General features: G+C 43.4%; 1 protein-coding gene across 1 annotated transcript in view; it reads right to left on the reverse strand.

Moving 5' to 3' along the window:
• Positions 1-21,991, reverse strand: part of RAB11FIP4 (RAB11 family interacting protein 4) — a 203,818-nt gene that overhangs the window by 74,408 nt on the left and 107,419 nt on the right. The window lies entirely within an intron of this gene.

A 21,991-nucleotide genomic window follows, 5' to 3' on the forward strand; every position in this document is an offset into this window, starting at 1 on the left:
ATTTGCATTTCAGCAAATAATATCCCATGGCGTAGCCTTTGCTTATAGTCCCAATTAGCTATGGACATCAGTGTCTGCTGAAACTCACTCTTACAGGCCAGATGATGTGGATGGAGGAGGCTTGATTACCTGGATCTTGCCTAGGCTAGGAAAAGTAGGATCTATAATTTATGTGTGCAGCTTACCCCAGAGTAGCAATGGTGGGGGCACAAGGGTAGAGAGGGCTCACTCATTTTTACCACCCTATTATCTAGATCTGTTCCGAACAGGTGAGATGACATGATGGTAAAAATATCCAAGCCTACCCTCCAGCCTCCGATGTCGCTACTGCTGGTAGAGCTACCATGATGGTGAACTGCGGGTCTTAATTTTGCCAGTGCGGGTGTTGCCCAGGAACTGTACAGAGGGAGGTCATCAAACACATTTCACAGATTAGCATTTTCACGGCAGATATTCATCTGATTCTCTCATTAGTGCCAGAGTGATCTGTACGAAGCAGGATACACCTGCAGATATTTTAAAATTAATTCCTGGAGTAAGGCCTAAATCCCAAGGCGTATGAACGTGCTTTTTCTCTCCGTGTCATTCAAAGGGAGCACAAAAATCAAGGATCTAAACACTTTTTCCCAGCAAGGACTCACCTCCTGAGTCTTCAAAAAAAGTATTTTCATTTCATACTTGAGTTAGGGAAAAAAAGATGCGTTCCCTTAAAGAGTGATGTAGACGGCCATATGTTCCAGGAAACGCAGGGCATAAGGGTGTGATCACACCTGTTTTGTAGTGCTGATTTTTACAATATCGTACGCTTCCTGTAGAATCTTTGCAGAAACAAGGGAGTTCTCCACTTTTCTCGGCCTGCTTTGAGTACTGTTGTGCACTGAATACTATGTAATTTATTGCACTTACAGTGACGGTGAGCCCTTGGGTGATTAAAGATTAATCAGCCTCATAACTTACACCAAAATACATTAAGCACTAATACCTCTCAAAACCAACTTCATTCTTTTTTTCATCCTTTACCCTCCATTAGCAAGGAAACCCTGATCCTGCAGACACTTACACATGTGCTTAACTTTACTCTTATGAGTAGTTCCATTGACTTTGGTGGGACTACGTATGATCAGGGACCCTACGTTTTCCATGATAAACCCCCCAAAATTCTCTGATAAAAAACCCCATAAAAATCTGTGCTTTTCTGTGATTAAAATGAAACGCCAAACTTTAGTTCCCTAGCCACAAAATATATAGATATCAGTTGAATACAATGCTTTACTGATATACAGTAGAACCCTGTTTATCCAAGCCTCTATTATCTGGCTCTCCGTATTGACCAAACCACCAGCCACCTGGAGCTGACAGTGCCAGGGCTTGGGCTGTCAGCCCCTGGAGCGACTGGGGTTCGGGCTGCCAGCCCCGGATCCTCTCCTACAGGAGGTCTCATTGGTTATTCATCCTCTTTCCCTTGCACAGAAGTTCCATCATCAGAGGACTCATCCTCTGGTGGGGCAGAAGGAATGAATGACTTTTGCCAGCGCTGCTGTTCATGTTCATGCTGTTCAGCGCTGAGTTCATTTTACTGGTGGGAAGATAATCATGCTGTCTTACTGCTGGCTCTTCCTCAATCAAGTCAAAGAGTGCCATCTTCAAGAGCCGAGCCTCTCCCCACCATCCTGATGACATGCTCTGTTCTATATTTCTCACAGCGGCATGCCAAAACATGATTGCGTAGTGGGGAAATGTCCTGCACCACAGAACTGTGCGTGTTAAGTGACTCAAGAGTACAGCTGACCGAGAAACAGAATTTCTACCCTGAGGAAAAACTTGAGATTTCTGGAATTTTTTTCATTCCAAATGGGAACCACATAGCCAAAAGGTGGACATTTTTCACCAATGAAATCCTGCAGTATTTCATTTGAGAAACATTGAACCAGTCCCGGGAACGTTTTCGTGTTTCCAAAATGAAATATGCCCCTGGACTCCCAGGCAGGTTGTGGGGGAACCAGGGAGGCTGACAGCCTGAGTGAAGCCTGACAGCCTGGCAGCTCACCAGATGGGCTTCCATCAAAAGTTTCAACCCAGTCGAGATGCTCTCGTAGAACGTTTCAATTTAGTTGAATCAGCTTTTTCTGGAGGAAAACTGTTCCACTGGAAACATTTTGATCAGTCCTCCTTAAAAAGTCCTGTCCAGCTTACTTAGCATCTATTGTCCCTTCCCAATTCGGCAATTTTCTTATGATTTAAACATTTATTTTGTGGTAATGTCTAAAGGCCACAACCAGTTCAGGTCCCTGTCGTGCTAGGCCCTGTACAAACACATAACGAATGACAGTCCATGTCCCAAAGAGCTTGTTGTGCTCTTGTGGTTAAGGCATTGACTGCCTTACGTGTTTCAGGAGATAGAGTCAACTCCCAGCTCTGCCACAGACTTCCTGTGGGACCTTGGGCACATCACCAAATCCCTCTATGCCTCCGTTCATCATCTGTAAAATGGGACAATAATTCTTCCTTTGTCTATATAGATTGTAAACCCTTGGAGGCGGGGACTGCTCTGATTATGCTGTTGTACAGTGAGGGCACAATGGGACGCCGATCTCAGCTGGGGATTCTAGGTGGTACCCCAATATAAGTAAATATTACAGCTACTAATAACTCAATAATCTGGAAGTTTGCTACAGTGGCAGGAGCAGACTCTGAGATTATACTTTTATAGGATAAGCTTGATTGAAAATGTAACTCTCTTACAGTCATAATTTTCATGAATCTTTCAGAAGCGCTGAGAAGGTAAATTAGCTCCTCATCTCCTGGCTTTTTTTCTTTTTTAAGCATGTCGGAAACCTAAATCTTTGAAATAGCATCAACATGCAGCAATCTTTTAGCCTTGCACAGGGAAATTTGCCTAACAAAACAGTATGGTTTTATCAAGTCATTTCCTTCTGTTTCCTTGCTGGCAGATAATGGCAGCTACAACCACCTCTTAGCTGTGACATTTCTAACCTAGAAAAGGAATAACTGTAGTTGGCTGTAACATTTCCAAATGATGTGCCTGTTTGATGGGAAATGTTACGGCTTTTTCACATTTCCCTAAATAATACCTAACTCTTACACAGCTCTTTTCTCTGCAGCTCTCAAAGTGCTTTACAAAGGAGGTCGGTAACATTATCCCCATTTTACAGATGGGAAAACTGAGGCATGGGAAGGTGAAGTGACTTCCCCAAGGTTGCCCAGCAGCAGAGCTGGGAATAGAACCCAGGTTTCCTGCATCCCTGTCCAGAGTGCTATCCTTGAGCCTCTAAATGCAGTCTAAACAGCTAGCAGAGAAGCCGCATCATTTGTTACTCATCACCACCCTGCATGTGCCTGTAGCCTGGAAGGAGAGAGGGGATTCTAAAAATGCTGACTAATTATAGTGCGCATATCATATTACAAAAAAGGTGTTCGTTCAAGAGCTGCCCATCCTCCAGCCTGTCTCAGGACCCCCATCCTTTCCATTAAGCAGAGGTGCTACCACATTAAAAAAGAAAGAAAAGGCTGGAGGGTTCCCGGAGTACAAATGTGAGTGTTGCAGCTGTGCAGAGCTGGACCTCAACAGGGATAGTAAAGAGACCACAATAAGGGTCTGACATACAGGAGCGCTGGAATGAAACACATTCCCCTCCCCCGGTCACAACACCGGGGTCTAGGTTCCAAAGCAAAATATCCCATCACGTGACAGGAGGCAGTATCCCCTGACTCCAGGGGTTAATGTTACAAAGTGGTACCATCTAGCCCTTACATGTTTTGGGGAGTACGCAGGGGCCAGTCCTTATAATTTGCTGCAGTCTAAACTGTTTGCGAGAAAGGATCAGTTTCAACACATTTCCTAATTCACATGTTTTTTGAATAAAATGTTTTGAACTTGTCAAAACATCCCTTTTTGACATTTTCAAACCAATGTTTTGTTTTTTGATTCAAAACAAGTTTTTGTTTTTGAAATTTTAGTTAAATTTATATGTTAGGAAGTTAAGAAATTAAGCTTGAAATGGCAACAAACAAGCATTTTACAATTATCAAAACAAAATATTTTGATTTGATCTGATCTAATTTCTTTTTCATCAGATGACCAGTTGGAGAAAATTTTCAAGATTTTGAATTTTCATGCCAGTTCAGGACGGGAAAAATTTTGAATTCTCACAAACTTTTGTAGGAAGGGAAAACCATTTTCTGCCCAACTCTACTTCCAGCTACCTTCACTTGGAGTGTTTCTGCAGGGAGCCACACTAGCCGCATCCAGAAAGGAGAGATGTGTGAGGATTTCTTGGGGATCCAAATGAAAATCTTAAAGCAAACTTGTTGGTGCTGGTTCTCTTTCAGTCACTACAAACAGAACTGCAGGAGTCAGTTTGCAAATTCTCATGCATACCACAGTGCTGGCAGCGCAAAGGGGCCTTACAGTGAATGAAAATGTCACTTACTTTAACGTGGCAGTGTATAAGAGTGATAGTATAAATGAGACTAAAACCCTGCAGGGTTTGCAGAGTTGGCCTAACTGGGCTAGCGTGGTCTTGAATTTGCAGAATTGGTGTCTGAGGTAGTGTTGCCAACTCTCCGTGATTTTACAGAGAGTCTCATTTTGTGTTTTTTGTAAAACTCCAGGCTGCTGGAGGCTTGTGATTAAATGAGAAACTCACTTTCGACAAACAAAGCTAAGTCTCAAGTCTTCACGGTTGCAGAGAAGAGCTTGAAACTGCTCATTCTACAGGCTCAAAAAGCAGAGGTAATTAAGAAGAACCTAAAATTTATTTTTTTTTAATCTCTGGTTTTTGAAGCCAATTTCATGGCTTTTGCGGGCAAGACTCTTGCTTTTTGAATGCTTGAGGTTGCAATATTGCTGATGGACCTTAGCGTAATTTTTTTTTTATCCCTGCACAGTTCCCTAATGCTATTTCTACATATTCTTGTTTGTACATAGTATTATATAGGCATGCATTGCTTTGATACAATTTCAGTAACAACAAAAAACTAGTGAGTTCGCTATGTACCACAGATTCACTGTGAATCATCTGCAATCAGCTACTTTAGTCTAGCAGGGCCAGCTCAGTGTAATGCTCCTTTTGTAGACTTACATTGTATTGCAAAAAGACTTCAATCTGGCTACTCAATGGCTGTCAGAAAGCACTATAGCTGTACTATAGCTTAAGTTTCTTCTGGTGCTACAGCAAAGCCACTGCTATTTAACAGGATATCTTACTCCTGGATTTTGCTCCTTCCCAGTCTGAGATGTAAAGGCACACACAAAAGGCAATTAAATCAAACACAATAGATTGTGTTAACTACTTGTAAATAAAAAGCCATCTTGATTTCCTTGCACATCTAAATTAGTCACCACATGACATTGAAGTCTCAACTCACAAAGAATTTTCAATTTGGGATTAAACATGGTGCATTGCAAATAGCTAAAACAACCCATAGCAGCAGATTATAGTTTACAAATAGGGAGAAATGAATGGCATAAAGAGGACAATGAATACCACTAGGACAAAAAGATTTAGGGGTAAAATATTATTGTATAAAGAGATTTTTTGAAAAAGCTTTAGTCAACTTTTCAAAAAATGTACTGGCACATCTCTGTGTTGCCTGGTTCCCTCCTGGACTGGGAGCAGAAAGATTCAAATATCCCCAGATTGGCTGTTCTCCCAAGGTCTGATTCTGTTCTCCTCAAAAGGAGGATGGAACCTGCAGTATTGGAAGTCCAGGTGAAACTTGGAAGAAATCTTGTCCTTGGGTCTGATCCATCACCTAGTGAAATCAACTGGAGTCTTCCCATTGACTCTGATGATTGTCGGACTGAGCTCTTATGGTGATTTGCAGCCCCATTTCATTGCTAAAGAAGTCTGGATAGGGCAGATATGAGGAACCTTTTGAAGTCTGCCCATCACTGCAAATTAGCGGTGGTTTGAGTCTGCAGATTTTCAAATGAGGATTTTCTTTGTCTCCCATGTGTGCAGATTCAGATACTCCAAATTTTGCTTTGAAGTTAGAATCCACTCAACCCTGATGAGTCTCACCTATACATTTTGATAGCTTTTGACACAGACCCATACATCGGCCACAGTTCCCTCATAAAAAGACCCATGTTTGCTTTACAAGCTTGTGAATCCCAACAACCTTTGCAATGAACCTGGTGTGAGTTTTGCTATGAAACCCAAAGCCAGAGGAGATTTGCATGTACTTCATGTTGGCTTTAAAAATTACCGCAGTGTCAAATATATCACAAATCATGGCTTCTTATTTTCAGCACTTGTTAGCAGAAACTTTTGCTGGGTCTTTTCCTGCCAATTAAAGTTTATCCAGAATAAGGCTGATTTTCTTTCTTTCACCAAAAAGAAAAGGAGTACTTGTGGCACCTTAGAGACTTTAGTCTCTAAGGTGCCACAAGTACTCCTTTTCTTTTTGCGAATACAGACTAACACGGCTGCTACTCTGAAACCTTTCTTTCACCACATGCTCTTGATGGCCCTTCATAATTTGTACCACCTCCATCTCGCTGCTTCTTGCTTCTAGGCTCAGAAACACGGCAAAGCTAACTGCTGACAGTGGAAGCTGAAAAATATTTCTTCCTTTTGTGGCTTAAACACAAAGAAGCCACTTAGAGCACTTACCCGGTCAATAGCTTGAGCCCTTTATCACTTCAGAGATGGATAATGGAGAAGGCAAGTCAAGGAAAGTCAAATACACTCCAGCTCCTTTTACTGTTTACAAGGTCATGCTAGTCTTGTATTGTGGTGGAGGGTCTGAACAGTGGGAGTCAGACACGTGTATTCTGAGCCAGATTCTGAGACCCGTAGGCCTGGTCTACACAGTTTTTATACCAGTATAACTATGTCAATTAGCGGGCACAGGTGATTTTTTTACTTATGTAGTTGTACTGATAGAGACCCCAGCATGGATTTATACAGCTATAAAGCTGTCCCATATGGGAATAGCTAACCTTTCCCATATGGGAATAGCTAACCTTTCCCATATGGGAATAGCTAACCTTTCCCATATGGGAATAGCTAACCTGTTGTAATGAACCTTGATACAGATATCATTGCATCCAGCCTTGGAGGTTGCACCATTTTAACTATGCTGGAGTAGTTAAAGCAGTACCACTTTCTAGGGTAGACAAGGCTTAATCCTATGCTAATCTGGCCCCGTTTAAGTAGTGCTCTCCCAGAAGATAGCATGGTGGTGGTGGAGGTGCTGGGTGGGTGGAAAATTTTCTAATTCATTGGGAAAAAAATAGAAGCAAATCAGCCAGATGAAGGAATGAAAATGGACTCGCATTTGGGACCAGCTCGTCAGTGGCTGTCCCAGCTGCCAATGGAGAATCTTTACTCACATCATTTTTGTTAATTTCTATTGTTGCAGCCTCTCAGGTTACAAGCAAATCTTTCCCCAATCTCCAAAAGACTCAATCCACATGCTCTGATATATAACGTTGACGGCTAGGAGCATCTCGTACACTGATCCGCTAAGTGTAGCCCATGTTTGTTAAATCTCACAATCTCTTATTGAGGAATCCTCAAAGGGCTCATTATGATGGCTTTCTGGGATGTAGGGGCAGGATTTGGCTTGCAGTATTCATCTTCTACACACCATTTCCCCACTGCTAGTGGAAAGTACCATTAACACTTCTTACAGCTGCTTCCTCTCTTAGGGCCTGATCCTGTGAAGCTCTAAAGGCCTCCTACAGGATGCTGGGCATTCACCATCTCTCAGGATATGCTCAGCGCTTTGCAGGATCAGGTCCTTAATGAGTGGTGTTGAACTTTGCCCCTGCAGTCATCCACTAGCTAGATGTCTTTCCAATTAGCAATTGCATCTTTAACTGGCCACCTCGAGAAAGTATTTTCAAATATATCTGCTGTGAAAAAAATATATAAGTAGGTCCCAGGGATTATGCAGGAGGACTAACACTAGTGCACACAGGGATGAGACAAGAAGTCCGGCCAGGGTTGCAGAGATGCATAATAATCTGTCCTTGTCTGACCCCTGCTGCTGTTCACACATTCAGAGTTGATGAGTGCCACAACTTCCCCATTAGCCAGAAAGCTTGGATGCCTGCCATGATCAATGGCACTGGAGCAATCAAAACTTTGCAGAGTTCACAATTACATTTCACCAAGTTCCTCAAAAGGGGAGCAACAGTGATGCAGTTTCATTTATGGTTTTACCACTGAGCACTTTACCCCATTTCAGGGTAGATTCAAGATGGCGCATAAGTATTTTTATTTGTCTGAGGGTAGCATCTGGGCTCCACCAACAGAGATCTGCTAGGCACTATACAAACACACGGTAAGGCAGGGTCTACATTACAAAGCTTTGTTAGCACAGCTAAGTCGATCAAGGGTGTGAAAAAACCACACCCCCTCACCAACATTGCTCTGCTGGCAAAACTCCTGGTGTAGACATAACTATGTTGACAGAAGTGTGCTGCTGTGTGCCTAAATAGTGTTGTTCAGGGCGGTGGTTTAGCTAAAAACTTCTTGATGCCATACAGAGCGTATACACTAGGGGGTCTTTGCTGGCATAGCTATACCAGCAAAACTTTTGTAGGGTAGCCAAGGCCTAAGAGAAAACCCCTGAGTTGGAGAGCTTAAAATCTAAAGAGGCAACACAAAGTAAGTATTATCACCCCCATTTTACAGAGGGGGGACCAAGGTACAGATTAAATGACTTGCCCAGAGTCACATGGGAAGTCTGTGACAACAAGGAATTAAATTCAGCTCCCCTGACTCCGACTACTGTTACTTATCCACAAGCCTGTCCTTCTTCTCTCAGTGCATCTGATTCTCTTAACTTAGTGTCACAGACTGAATTTTTTCACCAGGCGATAAATAAGCATGTGCAAGTCAGTTATTGTCAGTTGCTGTTTCTTGACGCAGAAATACAGTCACTTTGACTGCTATGGAAAGGAGCAACGTAAATAAACTAGCAACGGCCGATGCACATTATTAGAGGAATTTCATTAACAGGCAGAGTTGCAGGGAACCATTCATCATACTCGTATGGACACAATAATATAAAAATCCTTGACATGTGCAGATATCTCAAGCCAAATCTCTGGTTCAGTTTAGAGGTGAACAAGGTTTGGAAGAAGAAAAGGAGTACTTGTGGCACCTTAGAGACTAATGCTCAAATAAATTGGTTAGTCTCTAAGGTGCCACAAGTCCTCCTTTTCTTTTTGCCAATACAGACTAACACGGCTGCTACTCTGAAAGGTTTGGAAGAGTAGTTTAGCACTGAATGGCTGGAGGCCAGCAAGAACATAAGGACAGCTGGCAACTTGTCAAGGCCCAGATGCGTAAACGTTAGAATGAATGTCAAGGCCCCAAAATGAGGAGGCAGCGAACAAGAGCAGATGAGGATGTTTGAAAAGATGTGGGATTCACTTGAACTTGCACAACATTTTCAAGTGACTCATTTTCAAGATGCAGCCTCCCAGGGGCCACTGATCTACAGGGCATATTGTAAACAGATCGACGACACCAGGTTTGTGAGACACAGGTAAGTTTGGGTCTACAATAAATGACATGCTTACTAACGATAGAGCCAACGGCCATGAAGACTAGTAAGAATCAAAATTATTGGTTGATTTTCTTACTGCTTTTAGGGTGAAATTCCCCCTGTGAAGAGGGTCAGCAGAAGGCCCACTTCACTGCCATGCAGCCCTCAAAATAAGGATGAATTTCACCGCTACAGAGTTTAGCCTATGTCTGTGCTTAACACGCTACACAGCTGTAGCATTCCTCCATCCACCTAGCACTGTCTACACAAAGATTTAGGTCAATTTAACTACATCAGACCCTTGAGCAACATAGGTGGGTTGATCTAATTTTCTAGTGTAGACCAGCCCTTAGTGTAGCTGAAAGGAACTAGATTGAGAGCCACAGGAAATGAAGTTCTCTGTGGGTATGTGTCCACTGTGGCTGCAAGCAAGCCTCCCAGGTCCCAGACAGACTCACACTACCAGGACATGAAGTATTGTGCTACAAATAACAGTATGGACATTGCAGTTGAGGCTTTCAAGCCTAGTGGGTTGGGTGGGCTTGAGAGCTTGAGCCACCAAGTCCACTCTGCTATTTTTAGCACGCTAGCCAGCTTGAGCCCCACTAGCATAAGTCTCTCCACCCAGGCTGGGAAGCTCGCTCTCAGCTGCACTGTAGACATACCCTATGTGGCTCACGACACAGGAAACATTTTCCAACATTGCCCCACCGATGTACCTGAACCCTGGCCTATTGGGGGAAAGGGATTCAGGTTCCATAGCTTATTCAATAAGATACTGTACAGAATTTAACTGAGAAGAGATTTTGCCCTTTGTTTGTTCTCCGAAATAGAGCTCAGAGAAGAGAATTTTTGCACAAACTAACTGTTTAATTTAGGAAAACAGGCTAGAACCGTCTCTTAAAAAAAAATTCTGTCTCAGCCAGCAGATTGATTGCTTTATAAATCAATTCCTTCCCTGTGTGCAAAATCTTTGATTGCGCTCCCTCTTTGTCTTTCATTCTAATTAAAATAGTGATGTCGCATAATCAGCCATATTGTCGAGGGCCCTGTTGCTGCATGGACGTTTCTGAATGTACGTTATTAGAAGAAAATGAAGCCAATGAAGGATCTCTCTCCCCTCCCCTCAGCAGCTGCAGAAAGATTAGTGGCAGCAGGTCTGAAACATTGATAGGGAAGAAAAGGCTGGAAGCTGCACAGACCCTGTCTGAGCCAACACGGCAGGGTACATTCATGACTCGAATCTTGATGAGCCTCAATTTGAAGAAAGAGTGAAAAATAAAATGGGTTTAAAGAGTAACACTGGCAGCAAAAAGGAGAGAGCACTGTTTCATTGGTCTTTTAGGGTAGGAATTTCAAAGCCTAAAGGATCTGGATGCCCAATTCCCATTAATTCCTAATGGGAAGTGGGCATCCCACTCCCCACGGTGACTTTGTAAATGGCCACGAAGATGTGAGCAGACATAGATTCAGATTCTGCAAGCCTTGTTCACATGGAGTAGGACTGTACTTCACAAACAGATCTCACTGATTCACTGGGGTGACTCCTGGAGCACTGTGCTCCTCAATGGGAGTACGGGGAGAAGACAGCAGCGATGGCGGATGTTCCAGTTGTTAGGGCATCAGGAGACCCAGGTTCAATTCCTGGCTTTGCCTTGTGTGAACTTGGGCAAGTCACTTAGGGCCAAATTTTTAAAGGTATTTAGGTGCCTAAAGATGCAGACAGGCACCTAGTGGGAGTTTCAAAACACCTAGGCCCATAACTCCCATTGAAATCAGTAGCATTTAGGCATCTAGGTGCTTCTGAAATCCCAGTAGGTATCTGTCCGCATCTTTAGGTGTCTAAATACCTTCAGAAGTCTGGCCCTTAGCCTCTCTGTGCCTCAATTCCCCATCTGTAAAATGGGAATAACAGCATGGCCTTATCTCCACGGCAGTGAGGATAAATACATTATGGGCTGTGAGGCGCTCAGAGGCTACTGTAACAGGGCCATATAAGTGCACGAGATTGATACTGTGGCAGAATATGGTCCACAAGTTACTTCCATGCTCTCTAATGGGAAATTATACTATAGCCACACACAAGAACATCATCATTTCGTGAGCACTTTCACCTGAGGGTCTCAAAGAGCTTCCCAATGAGCACAGTTAAATTCAGCCCAAGGCCTAGGCCCCCCGGCTTGGGTTCTGGCTACACTCTGAACTTGGGGTATGCTTCCCAGCTCCCACAGACACACGCATGCTAGCTCTCGTGGAGCTAGCCTGCTAAGAACAGCAGCATAGCCGTGGTACCATGGGCAGTGGTGAGTGGCAGCATGGGCTATCCATGCTGAGTACAAACCCGCCTGAACCCCAAGGGTATGTACTTGGCATGAGGAGTCCATGCTGCTGCCCGCTGCTTTGCCAGCTACGCTACTCTTTTTAGTGCACAGGCTCGATGAGAGCTAGCACAAGTGTGTCTGTGTGAGCCAGGAATCACATCCCTAGCTCCAAGTATAGACATTCCCTTTAAGTGGTACACAGAGAGGATTTTTACTCTCTAACAAACTAACACAGCGTCCAGGGGAGCATTGGTATTCTCATTGTAGCTGTTGTGACAGGGAGGCTAAGGCCCACATTTTCAGTCATTAGGGTGACCAGACAGCAAGTGTGAAAAATCGGGGGGGGGGGGGTAAATAGGAGGTGAAAACCCATTTGAATTCAGTGCTAGGGAGCTGAGCACAGATGACAAAGCTCCCTGCTCAGAATAATTTCCAAAAACATCTCATAATTGATTTTGCAAGTCAAATATCTGCCATGAAAGAAATGTCGAGAACAAGATATTTGAAAATACTGTTGAAATAAAACCACATTGATTTGCTCGTCTGCCCATTGACAGGCTCACAAGCAATGAAAGCCCTAGGAATTCCTAGAGAAGTTTTATAAGCTCTGGAAAGACTGCATCGTAAAGTAACTTACCATCGATCTACACTTATCTTTGTGTTCAAGAGAGCTGCAGCAAACAAATAGTTATTCTTAGAAAATACCGTTAGGAACGGATCTCTGCAAAGACATGTTGAGATAATTAAAATTATTTAGGTCTCTTCCCTAAATTTTCACAGAATTCACTTATAATTAACAGTTACTTAAGTTAGTATTAAGTTATAATTCTCTCTTTGTAAGCCTTTACCCAACTGTGAAAGCTCATTTTTAAAAAAGGCAACAATTTAAAGGGACAAACACTGAAATAGTTTAAGCTGGGATTTTCAAAGAAATTTAAGAGTTAGGTGACATAATCCCACTAAAGTTCAGTAGAAGCTGGGTGCCTAATTTCCTTAGGATCTTTGGAAACTCTAGCCTTAGATGTATATATAAAACAAGTGCCCTGTCTTAAAATTGTCGTCATGTGAGGCAGAATATTAATGAGATTCTAATGGCTATTTCTTGAAAAGAAGTCTTGACACACTCTTACAAATAACAAGCAAACACAAGCAATAGCCACTGCAGAACATAACACCAACACAACACCCTAACCCACTTCTCCATATACAGCAGGCCAGGAAAGGAAGATCCATCCTAATTGAGATGCAGGTTTCTCCTAACTGCTCATCCTTTTATCTCACACTTTCTTTTCATTTATCTTTTTTTCCCCTGTGCCCTGTTTTCCCCACTTTTAATAATTTTTGGTGACCATAAATTTTCTTTCCTGAGGCTTTGGAGACTCTTCCCCAATGCCATTATCTCTCTCTGTGTATATATTTTAAAATGAGCTTCCTCCTCTGGATGATTTCAACACTCAGGGCTCAACTTTGAACATACACTAAGTACAGGCACAACTGTCTACTATAGAAGGACATTATGCGCATCAGAGAAAGTGGGTCATTAGTTCTCAGTTCATTCTCTGGATGAATATTTGATGTCAACTCTCTGTGGGATGCACTGAGATGAAATTCAGTTGAACACGTTGCAAGAACTCTGAGCCAGCAGGACAAACAGCCACAGAAAAATATCCAAAAAAACCTGATGAACATTATCTACAAAATATTTTGCGCAACACAAAGGCTCTTGAAAAGATAATCCCGTGAGACAAGCTGGTCTGAAATGCAGATTATGGCAACAGGCCCTTTTTGGAGATCTAAATATTGCAGGCTGTTTTGCTTTAGAAAGTAATTTTTAGCTGTACAAGGAAATGAATCTCTTGCAAGGGATGAAGCTATAAGGTTTAAAATTAGGGATTATGGGAAAAACAATGGTTGACAATTATAGCATCTTATAAGGTGGAAACAAAAGATAAACAGAAACACAGGCTCAGCTCCTTACTGAAACTAGTCTGATTTATGCCAGCTGAGGATCTGGCCCCCGGTTCTTAATGGATCCTTAAAGATTTTCACTCTCTGGACAGGTTCACCTCTTCCATCCATTAGACTTGTCCAGAATGCTGGAGGGTCTCTTACCATATCTTTCACCTCCTGATGGTACAGCTCATGTCCCACTCACCTCACAGAACCTTCCTTATTGGCATAAGCCTTCAAGGACACAGCAATGAAATACTCAGGTGGAGTGGCAAGAAGCAACAATTTTTGAAGGCGTGCACACCGCCAATAAATAGTTCAATGCAACAACCAATAACCAGTTAATACTAATACAAGCTCCCTCTGGTCAGGGATATATAAAAATACACAGAGGTTCTATTGACTCCTCTGAACGCCTAGAACATCTACACACGTACTTTCCATTAATCCTAATGAGAGCTGAAGGTGTAGACTTTAAGACTAGACTTGGCCTGGGACTGGAGCTCAGCTTCCTCAGGCTGGGGATCTTGAGTTTTGCTTCAGACCCTTCTCCAAATGAGAACAGGGTTTGAATCTGGGTAGAAGCGCAGTGAAATGGATTTAGAACCTGTGTGGTCTAATGGATAGGGCACTGGAATGGGACTGAGGAGATCTGGATTCATTCCCAGCTCTGCCAATGACCGGCTGGGTGCCCTTGGTCAAGTCACTTTGCCTCTCTGTGTTTCCATCTCATCTTCTACCCCTTGTCTATTAACTGTATGCAGATTGTCTGTCTCTATGCATTTGAACAGAACCTACCACCAGCTCTCCCCCCTGCCCTGCATCTCACTTCGGGCTTTTGGGCACTACCATAACATAACTCGATAACAACAGCCATTCTTGGCTCATTTCTGCCAGTCAGTCGGGGTTCTGAAAGTGACCCATGCTACACAGAAGAAAAGCAGCTTCCTTCCTTCAGTCAGCTGAGTTTAAAACAAACTTTTCCAAAGCAGCCTTTCGTTGGCACTAAAATTCCTGGCAGGGGAAGAAGCATTTCTCTTGTGCTCTTACGTCTAGGCAGGGTTTTTCTCCATATCTGATTAAAAGAAGGTCAAATAACCTGTATCTCTTTTTAATTTTTAATTGCAGTTTCATGCTGTTATTTCAGCAGCTGCGTCGCACAAATCCCTCAAGAATGCTTCCTAAATCTTCCCTTCGATGCTGGCCTATATTTTTTTCAGTTAGAAACTGGTCGGCTTAGCCTTGCTCTCCATTTCACTGTCTCTTCAAGATTTCTAACAATAGACCAGATAATCAAGGTCTGATTTATGGCTCTGCTGAGCCAGCTGAATATTATATCTAATTTAAAACTGGGTTTCATTTGCTTTAATATTAAAACAGAACAACATAACAACACTTTGCTTTTCATCTGTAGATGTCTAGGCTCTTCCCAATGGAAGGTAAGTATCATTACCCCCTGTTTTTCAGACAAGAGAAACTGAGGCATAGGGCAGTGACGTGACTTCCCAAAGGTCACACAGGGCTCCGTAGAAGAGCTAAGAATAGAACTCAGGTCTCCTGACTCCCACTCTGATGCTCCATCTACTTGGACGCTCCAGCCTCCCATATAAGTCACTTAAGCATCCAGTGGGGCCATTTCAATTAGACATTGGGAGGGCTATCAAAAAGGAAATCAAATTACATCAGGATGTGATGGGCATGGGGTCATGCAGCTGGAATAGAAACAGTTTTGGCTCCCTTATTGGGAAGGGTGCTGCATAGCCAATGTGGATGCAGAAGTCATAATGCAATCCCTCTGGAAGTAACCTTTCATAGAAAAGGGAAAGGCACAGCACGCCATGTGCTCTCTCCTCGGTAGGATGATCACAACTGTGCTATTAAACTGAGTGCCTGGGGACCACAGCCAGAAAAGGGTGACTGAACAGTTATTGGGGTTGGGGGGAAAAGGGCAAGTGGCCTTATTCAGCACCCTTTGAAATCAATGGGAGTCTTTCCATTAACTTCAGTGGGAGGTGGACTGGGCCCTTCAAAGGCTGGGAATAGAATATGACAAGTGGGATATGTGCAAAGTTCACAACTGAATTGAAACTCTGGATCAGGAGGCAGATGGGGTGGTAAGTTGGTTAACCTGAGAATATGGTGTGGATAACTTTGGTGGGACCCGCAGAAGGCTATTATATTTGACTATTTCAGACCCACAGCATTTCACTGGGCACCTTGGTGGTTGTATAATAAACTCATCCCCATCAGATTCAGCAGCATCTCAGGATGAGTTGGCTTATCCAAGTGGGAAGTCTCCCTGCACTATACACAGGTTGTTGTTTTTTTCTTTCCAAGAAAGAGATAAGTTTCCCTTGATAACATCTATTTCTTTCTCAGTTTGATGAGGGAAGGTAAAAAGGAACAGAGGCAGCAAATCCATTCTTGTGTGTGCAATGAGGGATTCAGAGTTTTGTTCAGTGAGCATCTTTTCTCAGTTATCTTCCTTTGCAGTTTTTTTAAAATAACCTGGATTCTTGGCTTTACTGATCTGCTTTTGAATTGTCTGTACAGGGTTATTTTCCCCCTGTTAAAAAGGATTAGTCTGCTTAAACGCAGGCTTTTTGCTCCAGAAAGCCTATGTTTCAATTTTGCAGCCTTTCCAGTGAATACCCTTTGAAAAAATGATGTTCTGGCATTGATAACTAAGGAAATAAACAACATATGAAATAAAGGAGAGGAAAAAGACAGGAAAAAGCCAAGATTTCAGCTCTGTAAGACTACAAGACACAAAGAAATCCCAGTGTAGTGCCATATAAACATGAATGGACATGCATATAAATTGCCTATTATTCTGCTTCTTTTATTATTGGTATTTGGTAGCATCTAAAGCAGTAGTGGGCAACCTGCGGCCTGTCAGGGTAATCTGCTGGCGAGCCGCAAGGCCGTTTGTTTACATTGACCGTCCACAGGCATGGCTGCCCGCAGCTCCCAGTGGCCGTAGTTCACTGTTCCCGGCTGATGGGAGCTGCGGGAAGCGGCACGGGCCGCAGGGACGTTTCCGGAAAGAACCTAGCTGACAGGGGGTGCTCCCACAATATTACTAATTATTTGCATGAATATTATTAATAATGTCATTTGCAAGGCATCTTGGATTTGACATATACATATTTTTATTTTTAAGCAGAGGATTTTATCTCAATACAGAACATAGAAACTTGAAAGCAAAACAGAGTGCAAAAGCAAGTATTGATTTAGACACAAAACAGCACTTACTTGAAGGATTACGAAATCAATATGATGTCGCTTCCTTAATTAAAAGCAATCAATTGCCAGTTCTCACTCATTTCAGCCTCCTTCCAAAGAGCGATCCACAGCACTTTGAATGTTCTAAATTGATTTCTCTATGGGGAAATAAGGAGTGAAGGAATGCCTCACCATGGCAACAAACAGCTCCATCTTCTACAAAAAACGCCAAACAACACTGAGCACCAATCAAAATCAGCCCAGATTCGGAGACCTTAAATTCTTCAGAAAGGAAAAATAGGGATGAGGCAGAGAATGTCTCTTGAAAATAGAGGTTCTACCCAAAAGAAATTCCCCTGACTTCCTTATGCTAAAGGAAAATAATGACATCTTGTGTGAGGTCCAAGGAACCAGCTGTGAAGAAAACCATAATGAACATCCACAAAATAAGAGCCAAAAGAGGAAAAACAATGAAAAAAAAAACCAGCTAGATTTCTGAGGGTGCTCTTGTGGTGAACAACAGGAAAGATGCTCAGGTTATAGTTTCATCTTAAGTAATGAGCACCCACTAGGGATGGGTCAACGAAGCAGAACCGCAGGTGGAAATCTGAGCTGGCCAAAAAGCAGTCTGCCAAACTCAACCCCAACATTAAGAGCTCACCAGGCTGAGTTACTGTGGCTTAGACTTGTCTACCAAGACATTGCTGGCTGACGCAGGGATTTTCAAAAGAGTTGAATGGGAGTTTACTGCTATTGAGTCAATGGCAAGAGTTAGGCCAATATCGAGTGCTTTGGAAAACCCCACCCATGCTTCCCGGGGATGGACCCTCCAGATTTCTGATCATAGCTTTGGAACAACCGAAGAGGTAGCTGTTCCGAAAGAGTCCATTCTGAGTTATGTGCTGAGCCCCGTGCATGTTTGCGCAGGGTTCAGTTAGTGATGAGCAGATACCCTGGCAGGGTAGTTGTGCTCAATAAAGCTTTTAGTTGCTCACTTCAATACTGAGACTTAATAGCTTAATTCAAGCAACTCCCAAGAACCTGGGAGCCTGCAGAGCTGTGAACTCAACATCCCCATCCGCGAGGTGTGAGTGGTCCATCAGCATGGGGAAGCAACCAGCCAAGAAGAGCCTGTGCTCTAGCTTTACATGTCTAGTGCAGAGGGAGGAACAGGGCTGGCCACATTCTCACAACTGGCCTAGAAGAAACAGTACTTCAGATGCCTGGCCATAAGAAACTGTTTGGATTTGTGTTCAGCAGACACTCTGGTCAACAGCAGATCCTGAAGGCAAAGCTCCCCTGGTTCAATGCACCCTGAGATGTATGCATGTGACTTCTATTATCAATGGGTCAGATATATTGCTGTAAAAAACACCCAGACTGGATCCTAGAGAGGGAAACAAGCCAAAATCCCAGAAGCAAAGACCACCATCTTCTAAGAGATGTTCCAAATCCAAACACAGATCCAGAAGATCCACATTGTGCACTATTACAATACTGCCTAGATGGGGCTAGGTGCTGTAGTAAACCGAGTAAGAGAGTCTCTGCCTTGAATAGCTTACAGTCTAAATAGAGGCAAATGATGAAAGAAAGGTAGTATCGGTCACATTCTATAACTTGGGAGAGCGTCCTGGAACCCCCATATTCTTCTTTTTCGTACAATCGTGATCTTACATATAAAGCAGGCTGTGTGAGGTATCAGGGTAAAGGTTATGATCTGCTGAAAGTCATTTCTCTATCCATATATGTGCATCATTAATGCATATGAAGTTATGAGAATTGTGTTGTATGGTGGTCACTAAAACATGCTGTAAGTTGGGGAATCAGCCAGATATTAGTTCCCCAGAGGCAACGGCAAGGAAAGTAACCAATGTCCAGGTGGAGTGTCAAACAACCCATCAACAGCCATTGTCCAGCAAGGGAGCTACAATGCAATGGCTCACCTGCATGAGGCTACACCAGGGGAATTGCTCAACCTTGCGTCGAGACCTAGCAATGCATGCAGATGTGCCTGGACTTCTGCTCTCCAAGCACATGGACTGAGGGTATAAAATAGAGGCCATATGCTGGGCCCTTCTCCTGTCCCCACCTACACTGCAAGCAACTAAGACACTGAGAAGAAGACAAGACTCCAACACAGGAGATTGGCCCAGGTTTAAGGAACAAACTTGTATATTAAGGACTGCAATATCCAGTGGGGAGAGAAAAATTGCTTAATACAGATGTTTCCCAGTCTAATAGGGTTGAGAGTTTAGACTGTATCCTTATATTTTATTTCCTTTGATAGGCAAAAAATCAGAGTTAGTTATCACTTAATATCTATATTTTATAGTCAATAAATTCGTTTAACTGTTGATCTTTACCAATGAGTTTGTATGAAGTGTGTGGCAAATCTGCTCCGGTTTTGCAAAGGCTGGTGTAGGCCCACTTTCCATTGCTGAAATGGTGAACCAATTAAAAAATCTGCACTGCCCATCTTAAGCAGTGCAAGACAATATATTCCTGAGGTATAAGGCTGGGGGGGGGGGATTTGGCTGATGCCTTTCTCTGTGTGATTCATGAGTGGCTCTGGGAGCATTCATGCAATCTAGCTGGGTGTGGGGCTCCACATGCTGTTGTGCTGAGCGATCACAATGCCTAGAGGGGTTTGCTGCTGGTCACTAGCAAGGCATTGCGAGAGACAGCCCAGGCTGGAGAGAGTTCAGGAGGCACAGCGGTCCCATGATCCTAAACTGTAACCCAGGGATCCCGTCACAACAGTTGTCCCCATTTTACAGATGGAGAACAGAGGCACAGAGAGATTAAGTGATTTGCCCAAGGTCACATAGGCAGCCTGTGGCTGAATCAGGAATTGAATCCAGATCTTCCAAGTCCTAGTGCCTTAATCACAGGTCCAATCTTCCTGTCCAGCAGGCCCCATTACATTGGGACAAGCCAAACATCCTGAACAACAGGAAATCTGAATGTTGGTGTTGGAGCCCATCCCTACATTATAACCGTTGTAGAATGTGGGACTCCTGCCCACCAGCTAATGCATCTTTTGTCCAGGTGCTCCAGCAAACTGGCAAAAATCAGAAAGGAGTTTAAAAATGACAGGCCTGCTGATGAATTTCAGGCCCCCCAAAAGCCACTCTGGCTCCTGTTGATGGTTTTGATGTAATGAAAACTCCCAGAACAATGGATCACAGCAATTTTCTCTTCTGCATTATACATGTGACATTGATGAGGATTTTTTTCCATCCTCCTAAAATAAAATCACATACAAATTCAACAGCCTCATGAGACGTCCTTCCAGCCATCTCCCCCCTGGGCTGGATCATTAAAGTAATGCGAACACTAAGCAAATTACTAATGCTTACTTATGTCAGAATGTTCACTTTCCGGCAGCAACACCATTACTGACTGCACAGCTCCTCTTTGCTCTTGCTCAGCACCGGGGCGGAGCCAGACGCAGCATGAGATGGAGCACAACCTCTCGAGGAGGGCATGCTACTAGTTCCTCCTTAATTGCTCCTGCCATTGTCTTGTGCCCTGACTTCTCGGTCCTCCCACCTCCCTTGTTTGGTTTTTACCTGTCTTTATTTGTTGTTTCCATCTTTTGCTTTCATTTTGTGGGGGCTGATTTAGTTGTGATTGGGTTTTATTCTATTCCAGTGCGGGTACTTTATTTGGCAAAGAAACCATGTTACTAGAAATACTGGATCTGGATTCAGAGCTGACTTTCTCCAAGTTCAGTGTGTGTTCAGATCGAGCATTTTGGTTCAGCCCCTGATAGAGATAAGGGTCAGTTGGGAAGTCGGATCCAGATCTAGATTCAAAGGGCTAGATCCTGGTACTCCTTCTCCTGTTGAGTAGCACCTTACTCACTAGATAACCACACTGAAGTTAACATGACTATTCGCAGAGTACTATTCAACATGGGTCAAGATGCCAGGATCTGGACCAGACTTTCCCAACTTTCCGAGGGAGTGGGAGAGGTGGGGCAGGGCACTTTGGGTGCAAGGGTCTGGCTTGGGCTCATGCTGTGATTTCACCATTTTGTTTTCTGGCTTCCATTTAAGATTGCGCTGTGCTGGAATGCTGTGCGGCTGAATCACTTTACAAATACAGCTCTGTAACAAGTCATTTCTCCCCTTGCGTGTCTCTCTGAAAAGGCTTGTCATCCCACACACTGCTGCACACCTCTCCTCCTCCTCCTCTCCCTCCCCAGCCACAGAACAACAAACACCAACAGAACACACTTTGCTTTCCCAGCCTGGTTTTCTGGAATCCCTTTATCAGGGATACTGAATGTAATACAAAGTGCACCTCAAAGCACCATCTATTTATAGCAGTTGTTACTGACTCCTCTCCCTTGTTTCCTCCCCTGAGATTGCCTGTTGAAGGCAATGAGCAATGCAGATTTGGAAAGAGGTGATGTAGCAATGAGAATTCAAGGAACCACCGGCTTCCCTCCACCCCTACCCTTGTGCACGGGCTTGTTTCACTTTCATTATGCAAAGTGCTGTTTCTCGTGAACAAGAGCAGCTTTATGCTTATGGGAAAATGGCACCACAGGAGATGCAAAAACCTTTAAAAATGCAAATCTCAGGCAGGGGCATTGGGGAGGAGTGAGAAAGGGCGGGGGAAGAAAGATTGGTCTGCATCTTCTCCTCGTGGAGCAACCTTGCAGGGCCATCCACAAGTTGGTCCTTAATATTCATGCTCAGTAATGGATGCTAGGATTTGGTCTGGACAAGCCTTTTGTGGAGAGAAAACCTCCTATTCTCCCCACCTCCACTGACTTGAGCTTTCGCTTCAAGAGGCCAGTAGGTCACCTGTTGTTGCCCATAGAAATGGATGGAGCCAAGTGTTTAGTCATCTCAGTGGTATGATTTGCGCTCACAACTCATTGGTGATACAAAAAAATGCAGGCACAAAAAGGTAAGTTCAGCTGAGTCCTGGCTGAAAACGAGGCCCTCACAGTT

The sequence above is a fragment of the Natator depressus genome, chromosome 14, assembly GCF_965152275.1.
Source record: "Natator depressus isolate rNatDep1 chromosome 14, rNatDep2.hap1, whole genome shotgun sequence".
Classification (NCBI taxonomy): domain Eukaryota; kingdom Metazoa; phylum Chordata; order Testudines; family Cheloniidae; genus Natator; species Natator depressus.